The 19112-nt window shown below is 43.5% G+C and overlaps 1 pseudogene; it reads left to right on the top strand.

The window, feature by feature from the left end:
• Positions 1–13851: 13851 nt before the first annotated feature.
• LOC122121673 lies at positions 13852–18823 on the top strand (annotated as a pseudogene).
• The last annotated feature ends 289 nt before the right edge of the window (positions 18824–19112 follow it).

The raw sequence follows: 19112 nt of genomic DNA, 5'->3' as shown, positions 1-19112 counted from the left end.
TTGGTGCACACACACACACACACACACACACCACAGAATGCCTGTAACCTGTTTGTCTCTTGGTCCACAGGTTTTTTCCCAAGAAAAGGAACTGGGACAGGGGCATGGATTTGAGGTCTGAGTCCACTGACACACCAGGACTTTTCCTCCTCTGTAATATGGAAATAAGCATACCTGACTTATATGGTTGTTGGGAGCATTAGATGAGCTAACAAAAAGGGGTGTGTGTGTGTTTGAGTGTGTGTGCATGTGTGTGTATTTGTGTGTGTGTGTGTGTGTGTGTGTGTGTGTGTGTGTGTGTGCCATTCCTAGGGCTGTCCCTGAGCTTTTTTGCACAAGGCTAGCACTCTACCACTTGGGACACTGGTCCACTTCAAGTTTTTTTGATGTTTAATTGGAGATAAAAGTGTCATGGACTTTTCTACCCAGTGCTGGCATTGAACCACAACCATCATATTGCTAGCCTCCTGAGTAGTTAGGATTACACATGTGAACCACTGGCTTCAAACTATAATGAGGTTTTAATGAAGGGGAGCTGGTGATATTCTTCAGTTCCTATTTGATGGTGACCTCCCCTGAGATCCCTAACATGGAATCAAAAGATGGGGTTCTGCTTTCAAGGAACCAGGATGAGTCAAAAACAGTCAAACAATGTTGCATTGACATACAGCCTGGTCTTATTTCTACTCACAACATGAGATTAAGGTGAGTCAGTAGGAGCTTCTTTTCTTCTTGTGAGGGACACTGCTCAGACACACTTACAAGAGCACTGACAAAGAAAATGAACGTAGACTTCAAACTGATTGCAGCTTCTACATATATTGTAATCATGTGATTGTACCTAGCCTTGAAATGAACAGAAATGTATAAGTCTACCATGTTGTATGTGCCCATGTTGTAGGTTGGCAGACATGTATGTCAGCAACTGCTCACAAGTGTTTTAGACCCATGGATGATGACTTGCTTTATCATTAAAAAATTTTTAAACTGGTAGTGCAGAGTAGGACTTGAATTCAGGAGCTGGGCCCTGTCCCTTTGCTATTTTTACTCAAGGCTAGTGCTTTACCACTTGAGCCACAGCTCCATTTATGGCATTTTTGGTCGTTAATATTTACCTGCTCAGGCTGGATTTGAACCACAATCCCCACCTCTTAGCCTCCTGAGTAGCTAGTATTACAAATGTCAGCCAACAGTGCCCAGCTGACACATAAATGTCTTTTGTTTAGTGGCCTAGGAAGATGGCTCAGTGATAGAGTATTTGCTTCTCATGCTTGAGGCCCTGGGTTTGATTTCTCAACACCACATGAACAGACAAAGATAGGAACGGTGCTATGGCACAAGTAGTAGAGCATTCGCCTTGAGCTTAAAGAGCTGAGGGACAGTGCCAGAGTTCAATCCCCATGACCAACAAAAAATATTTTGTTTACATATGGTGGAGTTCCTTTCAATGTATATACTATTTTAGATAAATATGAAGAAGCACTTAAGCGCCTTACATTGTATAAAGATAAGAGTTATGTATTTCTGGGAAGAAAGTCATTAACTTACATTATGTAATGGTGTGTGTGAGGCACCAAATGGTCTCTACATCTTTGTCATTCTCCTGAAATTTCCCTTGGGTGCAGTGCAATGTTCAATGCTCAGACCATCTCAACAGACACATTTGGCATTTGTCAAAAATGACAAATCCCAGAGCGGTACTGGTGGCTCACAGTTATAATCCAATCATGAGGTTTGCAATGAGAGGATTGCGTTTAAAAGCCAGCCTGGGCAGGCAAATCTGAGTCTCTTCCCATTAATTAACAATGAAAAACTTGAAAAACAAAAAATGGAAGGAGCCAAATCACCAGTGGCTCACGCCTGTTATCCTAACTACTCAAGTGGGAGATCTAAGGACCACAGTTCAAAGCCAGACCAGGCAGGAAAGTCCATGAGACTCTTTTGTTATTGTTGTTGTTGGGTCTGGTCATGGGGCCTGAACTCTGGGTCTGAGCACTGTTCCTTATCTCTTCAGCTCAAGGCTAGCGCTCTACCACTTGAGCCACATTGCCACTTCTGGCTTTTTTCTTTTTGCTTATGTGGTACTGAGGAATAGAACCCAGGGCCTCTTGCATGCAAGGCAAGCCCTCTACCACTGAGCCACTTTCCAAGCCCTCCATGAGACACTTATCTCCAATAAATCACTAGAAAACCAGAAATGGCACTGTGGCTCAAGCAGTAAAGCGCTGTCTTTGAACTGAAGACCTCAGGGACAGCGCCCAAGCTCAGAGTTCAAGTCCCATGACCTACCAAAAACAAACAAACAAATAAAGCATCCCTTGTAGGAAAGTCTGTAAGACTCTTATCTCCAATGAATCACCAAAATGCCAGAAGTAGAGATGTGGATCAGGTGGTAGAGCACTGGTCATGAGTGATAAAATCTAAGAGACAGAACCCAGGCCCTGAGTTTAAGACTGAAGATCTGAAGACACACACACACACACACACACACACAGAGGAAAAAAAATTGCTATTTTAGTCCAAATGCACATACAGATGCGCAGATACATAAGTTTCAAAGAGGCAGAATAAAATATGATCACAGTTTGGAATACCAAAAAATACCATGTCCCATCAGTTCCTGGTAGAGAAGGAAGGCATGTGGCATTCTACCCTCAGGGAACTGCTCTCAGGGACATTTTGGGCAATCCCTCCACAGGAACACGTCTGGACTACTGGAGAGTCAAAGGTGGCAAGTTCCTCAAGAACCAGAAATTCGCATTTCACTCCCTCCAAGGGGCCTACAACTCCAAGAGGGTCTTTGCACTCACTCCCCAATCAACAATACCTAAAAACCAGATAGGATGGGGAAGAGTGAACAGGGAGAATTAGTGGGGAGGCCTAGCGTCCCTGTGCAAGTGGTTAAATGGGAAAAGGACTGATCTGAGTAGAGACACAGGATATGCAGGTGGAGGTTAGGGAGGGGAGCAAAGATGATGAGGTCATCAGTCTTACAGGATACAGACATGTGCAGACAGGGTACACTCCAGAAAGAGAATGCTGGAGGAGGTCAGGGGACAGGAGAGGGCAATAGAAAGAACTGATTGTAAAGTATGGTAAGTAGAAATAAGACTCCCATACTGGGGCACCAAGGGCCCTGGGTTCTATTTCTGACTGTACTGAGTGGACAAATCCCTATCCTCGCAGCCTCAATTTACCCCACCTGGGAGAAAAGTAGGAAGAAGCACAGACTGTTCTGGTGCTGCCACTGAGTTCACCTACCAGAGGAGGAGAAAGGAGAAGCTGCAGGTTTGAAGTAAACCCAGACAGGGGTGGGAGATTGGGGAACAGCATTCTCTCAGCACCATACTGAGGCACTCAGTTATCTGCCTCCTAACCCCTCGGGGTGCCATCAGGCTGCCGATTATGGTACAGAGCCCCAGCCCCACGTTGAGCAGGAAGCCTAGGGCTGCCAGTAATAGAGTCACTGCCTGCAGAAGTGACACCTCCTTCTGCTTCTGCACAGCCAGTCAGCCCCACCGGCCCTGCAACCTTGCTCCAAGCCTAGGCACGTCCACATGGTGACAACAGCAACAACTCAGCAAAAGGGTGTGGCCCAGGCACCAGGCCACTCCACAGCCCACCTTCAACTTCTTCTGTTTACAGGCTAGCAACCCAGATGCTACCACTTAGTCACCAACTCAGGGGGTAGTCGCAGCCACCAACCCACAAGTTGGGCACTATGGAGTCCTCAGACTCAAGATTCCAACTTCCACACTTGTTAGACAACGACTATATCTGTTACCTTGGCCTTCTGGAGAGTTCCAGTCTATCTAGGTGTGACGTGTGGGTCTGATATCAGATATATCCCTCCTCAACTGAAATGGTGTATCTTGCTCCTCCATGGCTCCCCCCCTTGCCAAGTGAGGTGAGAAAGAGCCAGAATTGGATTGTTGGGCTATAAGCCCTACGTGCTTGGTGCTAGTGAGCAGGGTGCATTTTGGTGGTTCAGGTGTACCCCAGGGATCTATCCCTCTTCACAGCCTCCTCTGCGTCTGTGAGCTATCCTTGAGGAGTCGAGATTCTCAGGCTTTGCAGATACTGCTGGAGCCCTGCCATTGCCCTGCCTCCAAGATCTCAGACTCCCAACTGCTGTTGGCCAAGGCCTGAGGACCCCAAGACCCCAGGATTTCAGTGTCCACAGCCATGAAATGGGGTCCATGCTGTGATCAGTGTGTACTATTCCACTAATGGGCCCTGGTTTCTTCCTTGTCAAAGACCACAGATGTTGGGTGTGCATGCACATATATAAACCAGAGTGCATTTCCTGCTGCCCTGTGACATCTGTCTGCCATTTGTACCAAAGTGTTAGGGAGGTGACATGAGACTTTCCTCTGGCCTCTTCCTCATGAAGGTACAGTCCCATGCATGTCCACTGGACACTAAGTGCACGCCGATCCCTTCCAGAAACCTCCAGTTCAGTGTTTGTCTCTATTCAGCCCCATTAGGCAACCATCAGCCAGCACCAATGTGGGCTAGACCCTGTGCCAGGCTCCAGGAGGATGTGCAGGAAGCCCCAAGCCTTAAGAGTCCAAATGACTGAGGGCTGAAGCACTAAACAAACATGGAGTGACCCAAGACAGGCTAATGTGTGCATCAATGTGGTGAGGGCTCTGAAGAAAGACTTTCTGTGCCACAGAGAATGTGATCCTCCTGATCCACTGCTCATCCCGAAACTGCTTCTTCCTTGATGCCTTCCTGTCTGCCATGTTCCACATGTGCCCTCTTGATTCTCTTCTTTCCAGCCTGCCACTAATCCTGGTGATTTACCAGCCACAAACATAGATAACTCTCGCCTCTCATTTCTTTTGGTTCCAGGCTGAACAGTAAGGTCAGTATTTCTGACATCACAGCTTGAGTCAATATCTGTAACAAAACTTTGAAGGCTTGGGTCACCTTGGCTTGAATACACATTCCTGGGGATGACACACAAGAATTAATCAAAATAGGCAGTTTTGGCTCAAACTTGTAATACTAGCTACTCAGAGTGATATCTGATTTGCTATTCACAGGAAGAAAGTTTATTCTAGCCTCAATCCTTACTGCTGTAGCTAATTTTCTCTCCTGAGGCCCTTTCCCTTGGTAAAGAAGGATATCCATGGGAACAAAAATGTAAATTCAGAAACATCTTTGCTAAAAGTAAACTTCTCTCTCTCCCTCAAGCTTCCCAGGCTGGCAGCTTTGCAGTTTATCACAAATTTTGCGGAAGGCCACTAACAATTTTGATGCTTATCACCAGCTGTACTGAGTTCTTTATTACTCAGGAACTTGTAATAAACATCATTCCTGTTCAGAAAATTTCAGCGCACTGTCAGAGGCATTGACTCGTGTGTCCCCATCTGAGCTTCTGTGTGGTGTGAGGGTTCATGCTGACATGCATTCTCTCTGGGAAAAAGATGCCCCTTCTTCCACATCAGGGCAAAGGTCCAATGTCCCAAGGCATGTTTGACTCAAGGCTATGATTTGCTTCTGTAATCTTGCTTGCTTGCTTTGGTAAACATCACCTATGTGAAAGCACTTCCTATAAAAATCCCCCCTGAACAACAAACAGGGCTGTTCTCTAGCTCTGTGAGCTGAGGACAGATGGAATATGGCTAAATAAAGAACTTCCAGCCAAATTGCCTGAGTGCTGTCATATCTTCCTGGGAAATTGGAATACTACAATTTAAATTGGAATACAACACTCAAGTGGCTAAAATCTGAAGACTAATCTCCATTTGAAGCCAGCCTTACAAGATGGCCCATGACACTCTTATCTCCAATAAACTACTCAGAAAAAGAAGAAGTTCTGTGACTCAAGTGGTAGAGCACTAGCCCAAAGCGTAAAGAGGCTCAGGAACAGCACTCAGGCCCTGAGTCCAAGTGCCAGTACTGGGAAAAACAAATACAACAACAACAACAACAAAAAAAAAAAACGGGTAATCAACTCTCCTGTCTTCCTTGTCCTTACTTCTCAGCCTAGTACTGTCTTTGTGTCTTCTGTCACAGTGCTGTTGACCAAGAAGTCCTTTGCACACAGAAAGCCTGCTCTTTCTTACCTGCATTGGCCACATCATTCATTCTCTATTCTCCATTCAATGTTAAACATTATTTTGGGGGGGAGGTCCGGTCTTGGGGCCTGAACTCTGGGCCTGGGCGCTGTCCCTCAGCTCTTCAGTTCAAGGCTAGCACTCTACCACTTGAGCCATAGTGCCACTTCCGGCTTTGTTCTTTTTGCTTATGTGGTGCTGATCAATTGAACCCAGGACCTCAGGCATGTAAGGCAAGCTCTCTACCACTGAGCCACTTTCCTAGCCCCTCTATGTTAAACTTATTTGTTCAACGCTGATGTTCTGTGTTGGGTCTTCGTCTGTCCCACGAAAGACTCCTGTTCCCCAGCCCAGGAGACAGTCAGACGCAGCGGGGAGCCAAATCCAGCAGGTAGAAAACTCATTTATTAACAGAGAGTAGCCCTTATTAAAGACAACAAGGGAGGAAGAGGAACCAATCACTGTCAAGGTCACATCCTATCATGCACCTGAGCCTTCCCGGGCTGGTTAGGCACTGATCGGAAGATCATTTGGGCTCTGCCCACTCTACCCTCTCCCAGCGCCATCTTGGCTGCCCATGTACTCTACAGTAAATTAGGCTCTGCCCACTCAACCCCCTCCCAAAGCCATCTTTGCTGCCCATGTGCTCCACAGTTCTATTGTTGAGTCTCACCTCTACTGTATCTCACTTTTTGGAGATAAGAGTTTCAGCAACATTTCTTTCTAGTCTGGCTTCAAGCCTCCATCCTCAGTTCTCAGCCCTATAAGTAGCTAGTATTATAAGTGTGGGCCACTGGTAGCCAGCAAATTTGACTATGTTTTGGTACCTTATATATGTGGAATCATAAATATAGTTTTTATTTTTAATATCGTTTATTTCACAGTATTTTAAAGATTCATTCTTGTTGTAGCATGGTCAGAATGTCATTCCTTTTTAAGATTGAATAATATTCCCTTGGCTGGTTATACCACATTTTGTTTACCCGACAAGAGACATTTGGGTTTCTACCTTTCTACTACTGTGAATAATGTCATGAATAACATTATTATCTTTTACATTGAGCACACTGCTGTAAAAGCACGCCAGAGGCATCCTTTCATAATAAACCGAGGTGCACTGTGGGGATTCACCTGTGGCTTTCCTTCATATTAACTATCAAAGAGAAAACTTACAGCCAGTGAGGCTCATATGGAGTGATCAACTTAAATATTTTTCATCCTATTTACAAGGATATTGCTGTAATCCTATATAAATAAATATCCAGCCAGGTACTGGTGGCTCATGCCTGTAATCCTAGCTACTCAGGAGGCTGAGATCTGAGGATTTCCAGCTTGGGCAGGAAAGACTGTGAAACTCTTATCTCAAATTATCCACCAGAAAATCCAAAGTGGCTCTGTGGCTCTAGTGGTAGAGTGCTAGACTTGAGCTGAAGAGCTGAAAGAAAGTGCCCAGGCCCAGTGTTCAAGCCCCATGGTCAAAAATAAATCAATAAACAATATCCAACAAGTTGACAAATCAGGCAGGGCCTTTGAAAATTTGTTCTTCTCTTCTCTGGAAACTTCTACACCTTTGTGTGGACCTGAATGCTTAATAGTTCCTGTCTTTGATCCTGCTTATCAGGAGGCTGAGATCTAAGGATCCCTGTTCAAGCCCAGTCTGGAAAGACAATTCTGACAGACTCCTATCTCCAATACACTAGCAAAAAACTTCAAAGTAGAGGTTTAGCTAAAGAGGTAGAGCATCTGCCTTGCAGGAAAAAGCTAAGCAAGTGTATGGGACCCTGAGTTCAAGCCCCAGTACTTGTACACACACACAAAAGGAAAATAAACTTTGTTTAGTTAGTTCATCTTTTCAGCAGCTAGATCAGAAGTTCTGCCCCAGAAAGGCCTTCCCTGGCCATATGACCTAAAATATTAACTTCCTCTCAGTTTCTTGATTTTTCCTCAGAGCAGGTCTCAGTTTGGGCCTCCCTCTGAAGGGTGTGATCTCCTAACTCACTCTATTTTATAGCATCCTTTTCTCTAGCAGCACCTACTCCCCATTATTGAAAATCAGAAAATTAGACCTCCTTCTGAGCAGAGCAGTTTGCAAAAAGGGTCGCCCTCTTCTCTGGGTCAAGTAGCCCAAATAGAGCTGACAGCTGAGGATTTTAGCTCATACAACTCTCAACCACGGGAAGGTAAACTGAGGACCTTCCCAGGATAGGAAGATTATAACAACTGTATTTAGTAATTCCTGCTTGAGCAAAATGTATCAATCAAGGTCACAACAGGAAGGAAACTATTTAGAATATATCTTACCTTCCCCTCTCCTCTTCTAGCTCTCAAGAGGATTTTGAAAAAATTGGATTTAGGTGTGGTTATTTTTCATATCTTCCCAGAGTCACTTGTTCAAAGCTGCACACCAGCCCAGGTTGCCCACAATAGGAACTCCGCCTTAGGAGCCCAGCTTTAATCTTGGGCCCCTTTCATCACTCTTACAATATAGGATGCACCCAACAAGGAAAGGGGCTTCAGGGGCTTTATCCTCCTCCCACAGTCAAGTTAGTTCCAGAGGGGAAACTGACCTGGCCATCGACTGAAAGTGAACCAGAATAGGATGAGCTCAGAGTGAGCCCTCCTAATGGGAACACAACCATTAAGTTAGATAATATATAATAAAGGGTTGCCTAGCTGTGGTGGATCACACATGTAATCCTAGCTATTCAGAAAGCTGAAGTCTGAGGACTGGGGCTTGAACTCGGAGCCTGAGCCCAAGGCTAGTGCTCTACCACTTGAACCACAGTACCACTTCCAGCTTTTTCAGAGTTGGTTATTGAGATAAGATTCTCATGGACTTTCCTGGTCAGGCTACCTTTGAACCACAATCCTCTATCCTCAGCCTCCTGAGTAGCTTAGATTACAGGTGTGAACCACCAGTGCCCATCTGGCCCCCATTTTTCAGATGTACCTCACCTCATTCTCTTTCTCAGTCAGAACCAGCCACACACCACTTCCTCCTGATATGGGGTTTATTCCAGCCCTGAGACTTTCATCCTAGCTATTGCCTCTGTCACATGCCCCCAAAGCTGGCTCCCTCTCAATCTACAGGTCTTGGCTTCAGTGCTACCTCTTCACAGAAACCTTTTCTCTATGTATGTGAATTCTGGGGTTTGAACGGGTTTGAACTCAGGACTTGGTCACTGTTGCTTATCTTTTTTAAATCTTAAATATAGTATTCTACCATTTGAGCCACAGTTCCCAATTATGCTTTATTGCTAGTTAATGGGAGATAAGAATTTCAGAGACATTTTTGTTGAGGCTGACTTTGAAACATGATCGTCAGATCTTAGCTTCCTGAGTTGTTAAGATTACAGGTGTTAGCCACCAGCACTTGACTCACAAGGACTCTTTCTTGCACTCTCACCTGCACTATTTATCTTTCTATAGTTGTTTCATATATTGGTTTATTGACTTTTCACTTGGCTTCCACAAATAAAAGATCAGTTGTGCCTTGGGTAGGTTCCCTGTCTGCTCCTAGCCTACATTTTGGATCATTCACACCTGACATGCATCTGATGAATGGTGAATCTCTCCACCCACTGTCCCCTTTTACTTTCCTTTTTTTTTTACTTTTTGTATGGTCTTTGGCCTTGAAATCAGGGTCTGGGCATTGTTCCTGAGTGTAATCCTAGGTTGTTAATGTTAGCTTCCTGGGAGGCTGAGATCTGAAGATTGTAGGTTAAAGCCAGTCCAGATAGAAAAGTCCCTGAAACTCATCCCCATTTAACCACCAGAAAACTAGAAGTGGCATTGTTGTTTAAGTGGTAGAGCACTATCTCCTACTTGTAATTGCTTGCAAACATTAGTTCCTCTGGTTTCAGTAGCCAGCGTGTGGATTGAGACATGATCTCTCTATGCAGCCTTTGCTGTATAGGGATTATCCTTCCTATAATTAGTTTTTGAGTATACTTCTTGCAATCTTTCACATCCCAATAACAGGTCCCTGTGGCTCTCAACTGCTATTATCTTTGATGTCTTATAATACTCTCCACCCCTTCCTCCAGAATTGCTCTGCTCCTGGGCCTGCATACTGTAGCATATTCTGAGAAGAGTGGTAGCTATTTGCTAGCCACACCCATCCTGCCCAATCTCTGCCTTAAATTATACTTTGGTCTAATTATGAGGCTACCCAGAAGGAAGGGAATATTCTGCTAACCACACTCCTCCAGCCCTGCTTCTTAGTAGACAGTTTATGATCTCAAATTGTGGCTCCCCAGAGAGGAATCTTTCACTGCTGCTTAAAAAGAAAGACCAGCCAAGGAAAACAACACAGAATCCTGGCCTAGAACTGTGCTAGGACTGGGGTTCTTCTGCAAGAAACAGAAGGGAATGGCAGGCAGAGTGGTACCTAAGCCTCTCTTCAGAGGTGACTGCTTGTCATTATAAAGCAATTGAAACTCAGATGACAAGATGTAATGGTTAAGACAGGTGAGTAAACTGGCTCTCCTTCCTATAGGGAGAGGTAAGTTGGAAAGATCTGCAGGAGTTGGGCACGGTGGCACTGTTGAAGGTACTCTTTTCACTTGGACAGCCTAAGTTTTCTTTAATTAAAAGGTACATGCCCATGGCATAATTGAATGTTCTGTCCTGTATAGATCCCTGGATCTCATATAGGTAGTACCTCATGTAACACATTACTTTAAGAATGATGGGTTCCAGCTTGTTGAGTCTTGGCTCATCAAAACACAGGGAATATTGTGCAACTTGTTTAAGCTATGGGTGCTCCATTATTTGTTCAATATTTGTCTCTCCCTCAGGTCCTCAATTACCAGTTGGCAGATTACATTTTGTCCTCAGACAGGATATATGGACCAACATACTTGGCCTTCAGAACTAGTGACTCTCCCTGGATCACATCCTCCCCTCAAAGGGAAATCTTCCTGTTATAACAAAATATAAAAAGACACCTAAGCTCCAGATTTCCACCTTGTAGGCATATCTTTCTTTTTCCAATTGTGGGGCTTGAACTCTGGGCCTGAGCAGTGTCCCTGAGCAATTCAACTCAAGGCTAGAACTCTACCAATTGAGCCACTGTGCCACTCCCAGTTTTCTAGTGGTTTATTGGAGATGAATATCACAGGCTTTTCTGACCGGGCTGGCAATGAACCATGATCCTTAAATCTCAGCCTCCTGAGTAGGTAGGATTACAGATGTGAAGCCGGTTCCAGCCATCATTTCTTTCTTGCAGGAACATTTCAGGGGTATGGAATAGCACAACACCACATAAATTTGTCAGCAGCTGCCCCGGGGAGAACCAGATGATTAGATCAAAATAACTAGCCTTGATATTGCCTTTGCTGCCCAAAAGGATATTGTTGGGCTTAAGGTCTCAGTGTGCGATTGTGTTCTGCTGTAATTAGTACAATTTGTTTGAAGAATCTCCTGGCTTCAACTTTATATAAGTGGTGGGATTTTCAGATAGACTTCAGAAGGTAGCCCCTAGTGGCCAATTCCATGATGAGATACACATACTCTTTTTTCTCCATCACCAGGTACAACTTGATGATGTGTCTGGGCCATCCAGCCTTAAAAATGTCCATCTTATTCTCTATTCAATGACTGGAGGACTCTCCCATACGACGTATTTTAAACTGCCATCTCGGTGTCTGTGAAGTGGTGATGGGACAGTTTCACTCAGGTAACTTGGTCAAGGAGTTCTTTCGTTTAGTATTGTTTGATGATCTCCTCCTTCAAGGAGCTCGAAGATGATTCTTTGTATTCTGCGATCCTCATGCAATGATGGCAGGTAGCAAGTCTCCGAAAAATTAACTCAAAATAATGGGAAACCCGGCAAAAAGTAAAAAAGAAATACCAAAATCCAACCAACAAAACCTGCAAACAAACAGATCATCAATCTAGATTTGAGTTAATCCAGCAGCTCACCAAGCGAGAGCTCCCAGCACTGTTAACTGACAAATGTTGGGGCACAGTGGCTTCCTATATACCCTACATGACCTATCACAATGGAGCAATCACAACTGGGCATAGTGACATCATGGGGGAAATGGACAAATCAGATTCAGACCAAGTGAGGTCAGAGAAAAAGTGGACCAATTACAGCCTGCCACCATTGACACTGTAGCTCTTCGGCCTCCAAGACTGTTGCTAGAGATTCCAGGAGGACTTGAGGTTGCTATGGTTATTTTCGTGGAATTTTTGAAACCACTAAGACAGTGGTCAATGTCCTCTGACCTACGAGAGCACTCCTGCATTTTACAAATTGCTTCTGTGGAGACACTAGCCAATAGCCTCCATTCTTGATGGCCACCTTATCCTATGACTTGTTCCAGGAATGACACAGCACAAAGTCCTCCATCCTTCTTAAGGACACCTGTCTCCCACAATTTACTCCTGAAGGGACAAGGTCCAGGCTGGTTCTGAGCCACAATCCTCACAATTCAGCTTCCAGAGTAGTTAGGATTATAGGCCTGAGCCTTCACTATTTAGCATCTCTCACTTTTAGAATATATTTTTTGTTTTGTTTTGTTTTAGAAAGGGTAGTTGTAAGGTTGGGGATTTTGCTCAATGGAAGAGTGCCTGCCTGGTGAGTACAAGGCCCTGAGTTCAGCCCCTATCTCTGGGGTGGGGGGAATGTTATAAAAGAAAGGTTGGTGTTAGATATGTCCTTTTCTTTTAGCACTTTGAATTTGTTGCCCTTGATGCCTAATACTCTTTTTTCTAATGAAAAATTGGTCATAATATCATTGAAGATCACTTGTGTGTGAGGAGTTGTGTCTCTGTGCTTTGGGAGGTTTGCTGTCTTTCAGTATTTAATTAGAATGTGTTTTAGTGTGGATCTATGGGATTATGCTAATTGACTTTTGTTGAGGTGCTAGATTCCTGCATATAAGGGTTCATGCTTTTAATGAAAATTGGGAAGATTTTGGTAATTATTCCTCCAAATACTATGTAGTTTTTCTCTCCTGTACATTATATATACATATATATATATATATACACATAAATATACATTATACATACATACATTATATACATATTCACATTGTATATGTGAATATGCTAATATAAATATATATCCCTACACATTTGTATTATATATATATATATAAATATATATATATAAATATATATATATATAAATATATATATATATTTACATACATATATTTATTTTTCACATAGCTTCTACTTTTGTGATTGTTTATGGAAGTCTAGATTCGTACAAGCTACTTTGTCAGAGATAGAGTTAGAAGTTTCCTCTTTATATCTTGGTGAAAATAAACATTTCTTGGCAAGGATATTGAAGCAGGTACAATTTAGCCTTACTCTCTCTCTGATTTACTGTCTCTGTCAGGTTTCTGAACACAGGACTATTGCTTGTCAGGTTCTTCTATTGTGCGCTGTGATTTTTTGCAGTGTCATGTTCTGCTTCAATGGACACCAGGCCTGCAATTGGAAGAGGAGCTGCTCCAAAATCAACCTGCTTGGTGCAAAAGCTCTTCTGGAGTGGCATTAGTAGATGCCCCTGTTCCAGGACTACCGACTGCTGACTGTGGACTGCACAAGCACAGGAATTTTTTTGACCCAAGTCAGAGGTCTACAGTGGAGCCTGGGAGTGCTGCCCTGGTTATGGTTGTGCTAGGAGCCAGGCTGGGGGCAGAGAGACCTCACTGTGGCCTGACCTCTGGGCCCAGCAGGTTCAAGGGCTCTTTCCAGGAGACATGTGTAGTTGCAGGGAGCAGAAGCCGAGCTCCGAAGGCCCCTAAACACATGCTGGAAAATGGAGCTGGGAGGGCCAGGCTGTCCAGGTTGTCAGAGGGCAGGCGATGAGCCTATATTATTAGTCTTCAGGGTTCCAAATGAAGATCTAGACTTGCTTGCTATCTGGAAATGTCCCATGCTGTTGAGGGTAAAACTGCAAGGACCACAGTTAAAGGACAGGCTGGTGGCTGGCAATGGAATGTTGAAACTGGAGTGCGAAGACATCACAGTGGGCTCTGTGGGTTCCCTAACATTGCAGAGTGGGGATGCTGGAACCCAAGGAGATACCAGGCTCTGCTGGCTGGGCACTATAGATAGACTTCTGGATGAAGCCTTGCTGGATGGATTAGCAGAATCCATGGTCCCACTCACCCACAGGCACATGAAGCTGCCTAGCATCTCCCCAGCAGACATCTTGGGGACAGCAGCTCTCCCAACTTGGACAAGGAGGTTCTGCTTGCTAGAGGATGTGGCCTATGCTGGTCCTAGAGGGGAAATAAGCCTTCTGCTGGAGGAAGCTTTTGCCTCTTCCAAGGCTCCTGGAGTAAGAGGAGCCCTCAGGAATACGCTCATAGAAAGGCTAGTCCCCACACACAATGAGAACATCTCTAGCTGGTTTGAATCTTTGGGGGGATCACGTCTTGGAATGCAGTCGTATTGTAAGAGAAGTGTTATTGACTCCTGTTCAACCTGAATTGAACCTTGATTCTTACAACAAAGCCTCCTTAGTAGCTAAGATTATACTTGTGATCCACTGGTGCCTAACTCCATCAAAGTTTTTAAGCCCATGGCTCTTCAGGGAAATCATAGCCCTGGGTTCATGGGAATCAAGATGCATGCTGGGTACGAAAGACCTTTGAGCTTGGCATAAGTGGAGGAGTAGAGAGAGCCCCCATGTCACTGGGTGTTGAATCAGTACAATTGTTGGCATGAACATCTGGCTTTTCTGAGACCAGAAGACAGCTCAAACTTGCTAGATAGGCAAAGATCCAGAAGAAGGAAGGATCAGAATGCAGGGTTTTAAGCACAATTTCTGTGAAATGAAGATTCAAAAGGGAGAAGTGACTTCTGAAAGTCCCATTTATGGCAGTGGAATGAAGGAGAAACCTTAGTGCCCTGCACCCCAGGTCATGACATGCCTGCAGTCAGATCGTAAGGAAGCTAGGAGGCCTCCAAGAAGGCAGTGGCATTAAATGAGTCCTGGGATCATTCGCCCAGTGACAGATGTAAGAAGCCGCAGGCTTGGACACCACGCTGTTTATTCCCAGGCTTATTGCCTTATGGTTAGTCTAGATGTCATAACAGCCTTGCTATAGATTCCTGGGACCAGAGACTGAATGACGCAGGAACTAAGCTCAATTGAAATCTGAAACGAGGACACCACCAATAATATCAAGGGAGTGAAGAGCAGGGGCCTGAAGCTAGGGACCAAGTGTAGACCCAGACAGTGGTAGCTCACACCAGCTACTCAGGAGGCTAAGATTTTAGAATCAAAACAAAATCCCACCCAGGTATTAAAGTTCATGAGATTGTTCTCGCTAATTAACCAGGGAAAAAAGCCAGGAGTGGAAGTGTGGCTCAAGTGGTAGAGCACTAATCTTGAACCAAATGGTCAGACACAAACTCTATCTGACCCTGAGTATTAAGGACTACATAGGAGGCTAAGATTTGAGGATTAAGGTTTGCAGCCATCCTGTGCAAAAAATCCATGAGACATCTCTAATAAAAAGCCAGAAATGGAACTGTGGCTCAACCGGTAGAGCACTAGTCTTGAAAACAAACTCCAAACTCGATTCTCACTCTGAGTAGTAAAGATTACTTAAGAAGATGGGATGTGAGGATTAATTTTTTATTTCGGTTTTTTTTAAGTGTTTTTTTTTGTCTTTTCTTTTTTGGTTCTGGGGATCAAACTCAGGATGTTGCACTTGCTAGGCTAGTGCTTTGCCACTGAGCTACATCCCAGCCCCGTGAGGATTAATTTTTGCACCCAGCCAGGGCAAAAGAATCCATGACACTTATCCCTAGTAAAAACCAGATGTGGTACTACCTCTGTTATTGAAAATCTTGCAATTACTCAGTGACTTTTATCTAGAACTTCTCTGTTATTTTCAAAGTTGAATGCTTCTTTTTCCTAATTCTGCATTCCGATGAATGTAAAATACACAAGATCTCAATGTCAGGTTTGAAATAACTCTCACAGACTTGACTAACATGAAGTGCCAATGAAAGCATTTGAGCTTCATTTTCAATGGGGAAGCAGCAGCCTCTGAATCATTTTTACTGATAGACAATTGAAACAGAAAAGGTTGACTTTTTAAAATATGCTTTTTATTGTAAAAATTCTGTACAGAGGGGTTACAGTTACATGAGCAAGGTAATAAGTATATTTCCTATCAAGTATTGTTGCCTCCTCCTTTGTTTTTCCCCTACCATCCCTCCCCTCCCACCTCCACAACTACAATTCCCCACACCCCCCATAAATGATAAAGTTCATTTTTCAACATAGTGTCTTGTACATCTCATTGTTACAATGGGTCAACCTGTATGCCTATTTAAGCATTTTCCCTTTCCCCTCCCCAAATTATAGAAGTATATATACAAGATGCAGAGCATCGACAAGAAAAACAGTGAATGCATGGGTTATACCATGGAGGAGGAACAGACAAAGAAAAAAATCACATGCTACAGAAAGGCTTGGAAAAATTTATACTAAGGGAAGTAAACCAGCCCCAAAGAAACATAGGATCCACTGTTTCCCTTATTTGCAATGACTAGTATATATCTGGGACAAGCGAAAAAGGTCAAAAGCTATGTTCATACAACCAGATAAGATGATGTTAAGCAAAATAAACCCCAAGATAGGGACACAAGTATTTCTTTTTACTTTCTTGATATTGTTTCTAAACGTATTTATAAGAGGTTAACATTTTAATGAACAGTGATATTCTGCAACTTTATCAATCAACTCCATTTCTTTCACATGTGCCCAAATCGGAGGGCTTTTTCAAGAAGATAAAAACAGAAAGAATAGGAAAATTATCGGTAGACTTCTATCTGGAGAATGGACTCATTTTATAATCAAGGAACAAAAGAATATTTCAGTGAGGAGGATATTCTTCAAAAAAATCAGGGAAAGTATGAATAAAGGAAAAATGTAACAGAAAACATGTATTCTTTGCATTCTAATCCTAGGTTTATTCAATAGAGTATCTTTATTGTACCCAGCAAAACATAAACACAACCTTACCTAAAATGCTACAAAGTTACAAAACACAAAATTTATAATAGTATATGTACACTGCTATGTATATAGTATATATATAGCATATATATAATATATATATATATAGCATATACTATATATATACTATATACTAGTATATACTATATACTATATAGATATAGTATATACATAGTAGTGTAAATACAATAAAGGCAAAAGATAAATGGAGAGAGGCAGAGTGAGCGAGCAAGAGAGAGAGAGAGAGAGAGGGCAATATACATATTGCCAAGGCAAACCTGCAATACCCTGAATGGCAGGCAAAATGGGGTGGGGGCAAGCTTTGATAGGGGCAGCTTTGGCTCAACTTCTCTCCAATTTCAGAGTAAACACAAGGATAAAGGACCTGGTTAACAGACCCATTCATAGCAACAAACACGGTTTGGGATTCTCTCAGGGGAGAAGGGGGTCAGGCAGGGAAAAGGGCCAGGCATAACAGGAAGAGCAGCTTTGTCTCTTTTCCCTGAAAGCCTCTGCCTTGAACCACCAGCAAGGTTACCCCTAGGTTGCCAGTCTATCCCCAGTAATCAGTGGCAAGTTGGGAATCACCAAACACTTTATGAATGGAGAAGGAATGAACTTTCTAGCCAGAAAATTACAGGCCACCTTTTTCAACAGACCCTCAAATCCACAAAAATTTGGGAGCCAGAACTGGGCTGCAGATGAACTGTCTCATCTGCTGTCTTCCCCAATAAGGGATCTTTTCTTACAGCCCCTCCTGGGCTAGTGAAGTGACACATCTGAGCTGAGTTATAGGGGGAGCATCAGGTCCCTTCTTATCAGGTGGAGATGGAGCTGAAGCTGGGGCTGTAGCCCAGGGAATAGGGGCCTTGTCTGGGGAATACTGGGATTCAAGAGCATGATCTCCTGCATGTTGTATTTGTAGGGGTGCATGGTCTGTTCTGGTGCCATAGCAAAGAAGGACTGGGGAGCTGGGGCACTGCTGGAAGCAGACATGCAGCTGCTGGGCTACACTGGAGCTTCATGAGAAATAGCTGGAGTAGCTGCAGAAGACAGAGCTGAAGGCTGCGCCAGACCAAGACCCAGGGTCATGGCTCCCGCTAGAATCACTCCTTCACTCAGCCCTGCTGAGGTACTTCCTGCTTGGCTAGTTGGTGGACATTTAATCTGTAGAGGGATCCTCTGACTTCTTTTCAGGGCAGCCTTGCCTGTATTAGAAGAAGGAGTCATCTCCCTGTCATCCCCACCTCCTCCCACTCTCCTCAGCCTATGAGGCTGAGACAGTGCTCAATGGAACAGAATTTTGACCCCATTACAAAACAGTCCCTCAGAGCACTATTACACAGTAGGAGCATAGATCTGCTGGAAGTGGACAAGCTCCTCATCCAGGAAGAGAACTGGTATTCAAAGAAAATAAGAAGACATTTGAAGTCACAATTGCCATCAGTCACGAATTTCCCTTAGGTAGTGAATTATTGAATGTTCCAGAAGTGATAGCTCCCTTCAAGCCCTTTATCGAGCTTAGAGAATGTGTTCAAATGAAGATTTCTCCAGGCTTTCCTGTAAACTTAGATAGACCTGTGCTTCCCAGGATCACAGCCACTGTGACTTTCAACAGTTTTGAGATGATGTAGTTGATGGCTCTATCTTTACCATATCAGATAACTACAAAGACCCCCCAACCATTGTCCTGACCTTTAACATAAAAAATATGCTATTCACCATGAACAAGGAACGCAGAGACTCCTAGAATTAAATTCAAAAAGAAGGGACAAATGCTTTCAATAAAGGGATTCACATATTGAAGTGACACATCAGTAATAGAATTGGAAGAAATGGGCCTCTAATATGAATTTCATCAAGTATTCTGATGAGCCATTTTCAGTCTTTTAAAAAAGAATTCTTTATGTGTAATTGTTTGATCTGCAGCTACCAGTGACGTGATTTGTTTTTGAAGATTTTTATTGTACTTCTTGAAATATACATGCATATGTGTGTATGTGTGTATGTGTGTGTATGTATGTAATCTACATATCTAT

This window comes from Dipodomys spectabilis, unplaced genomic scaffold (genome assembly GCF_019054845.1).
Source record: "Dipodomys spectabilis isolate Male_0828 unplaced genomic scaffold, ASM1905484v1 ptg000193l, whole genome shotgun sequence".
Classification (NCBI taxonomy): Eukaryota; Metazoa; Chordata; class Mammalia; order Rodentia; family Heteromyidae; genus Dipodomys; species Dipodomys spectabilis.
The sequence above is the reverse complement of the archived record's forward strand: the minus strand, read 5'-3'. Positions and strand labels throughout refer to the sequence as shown.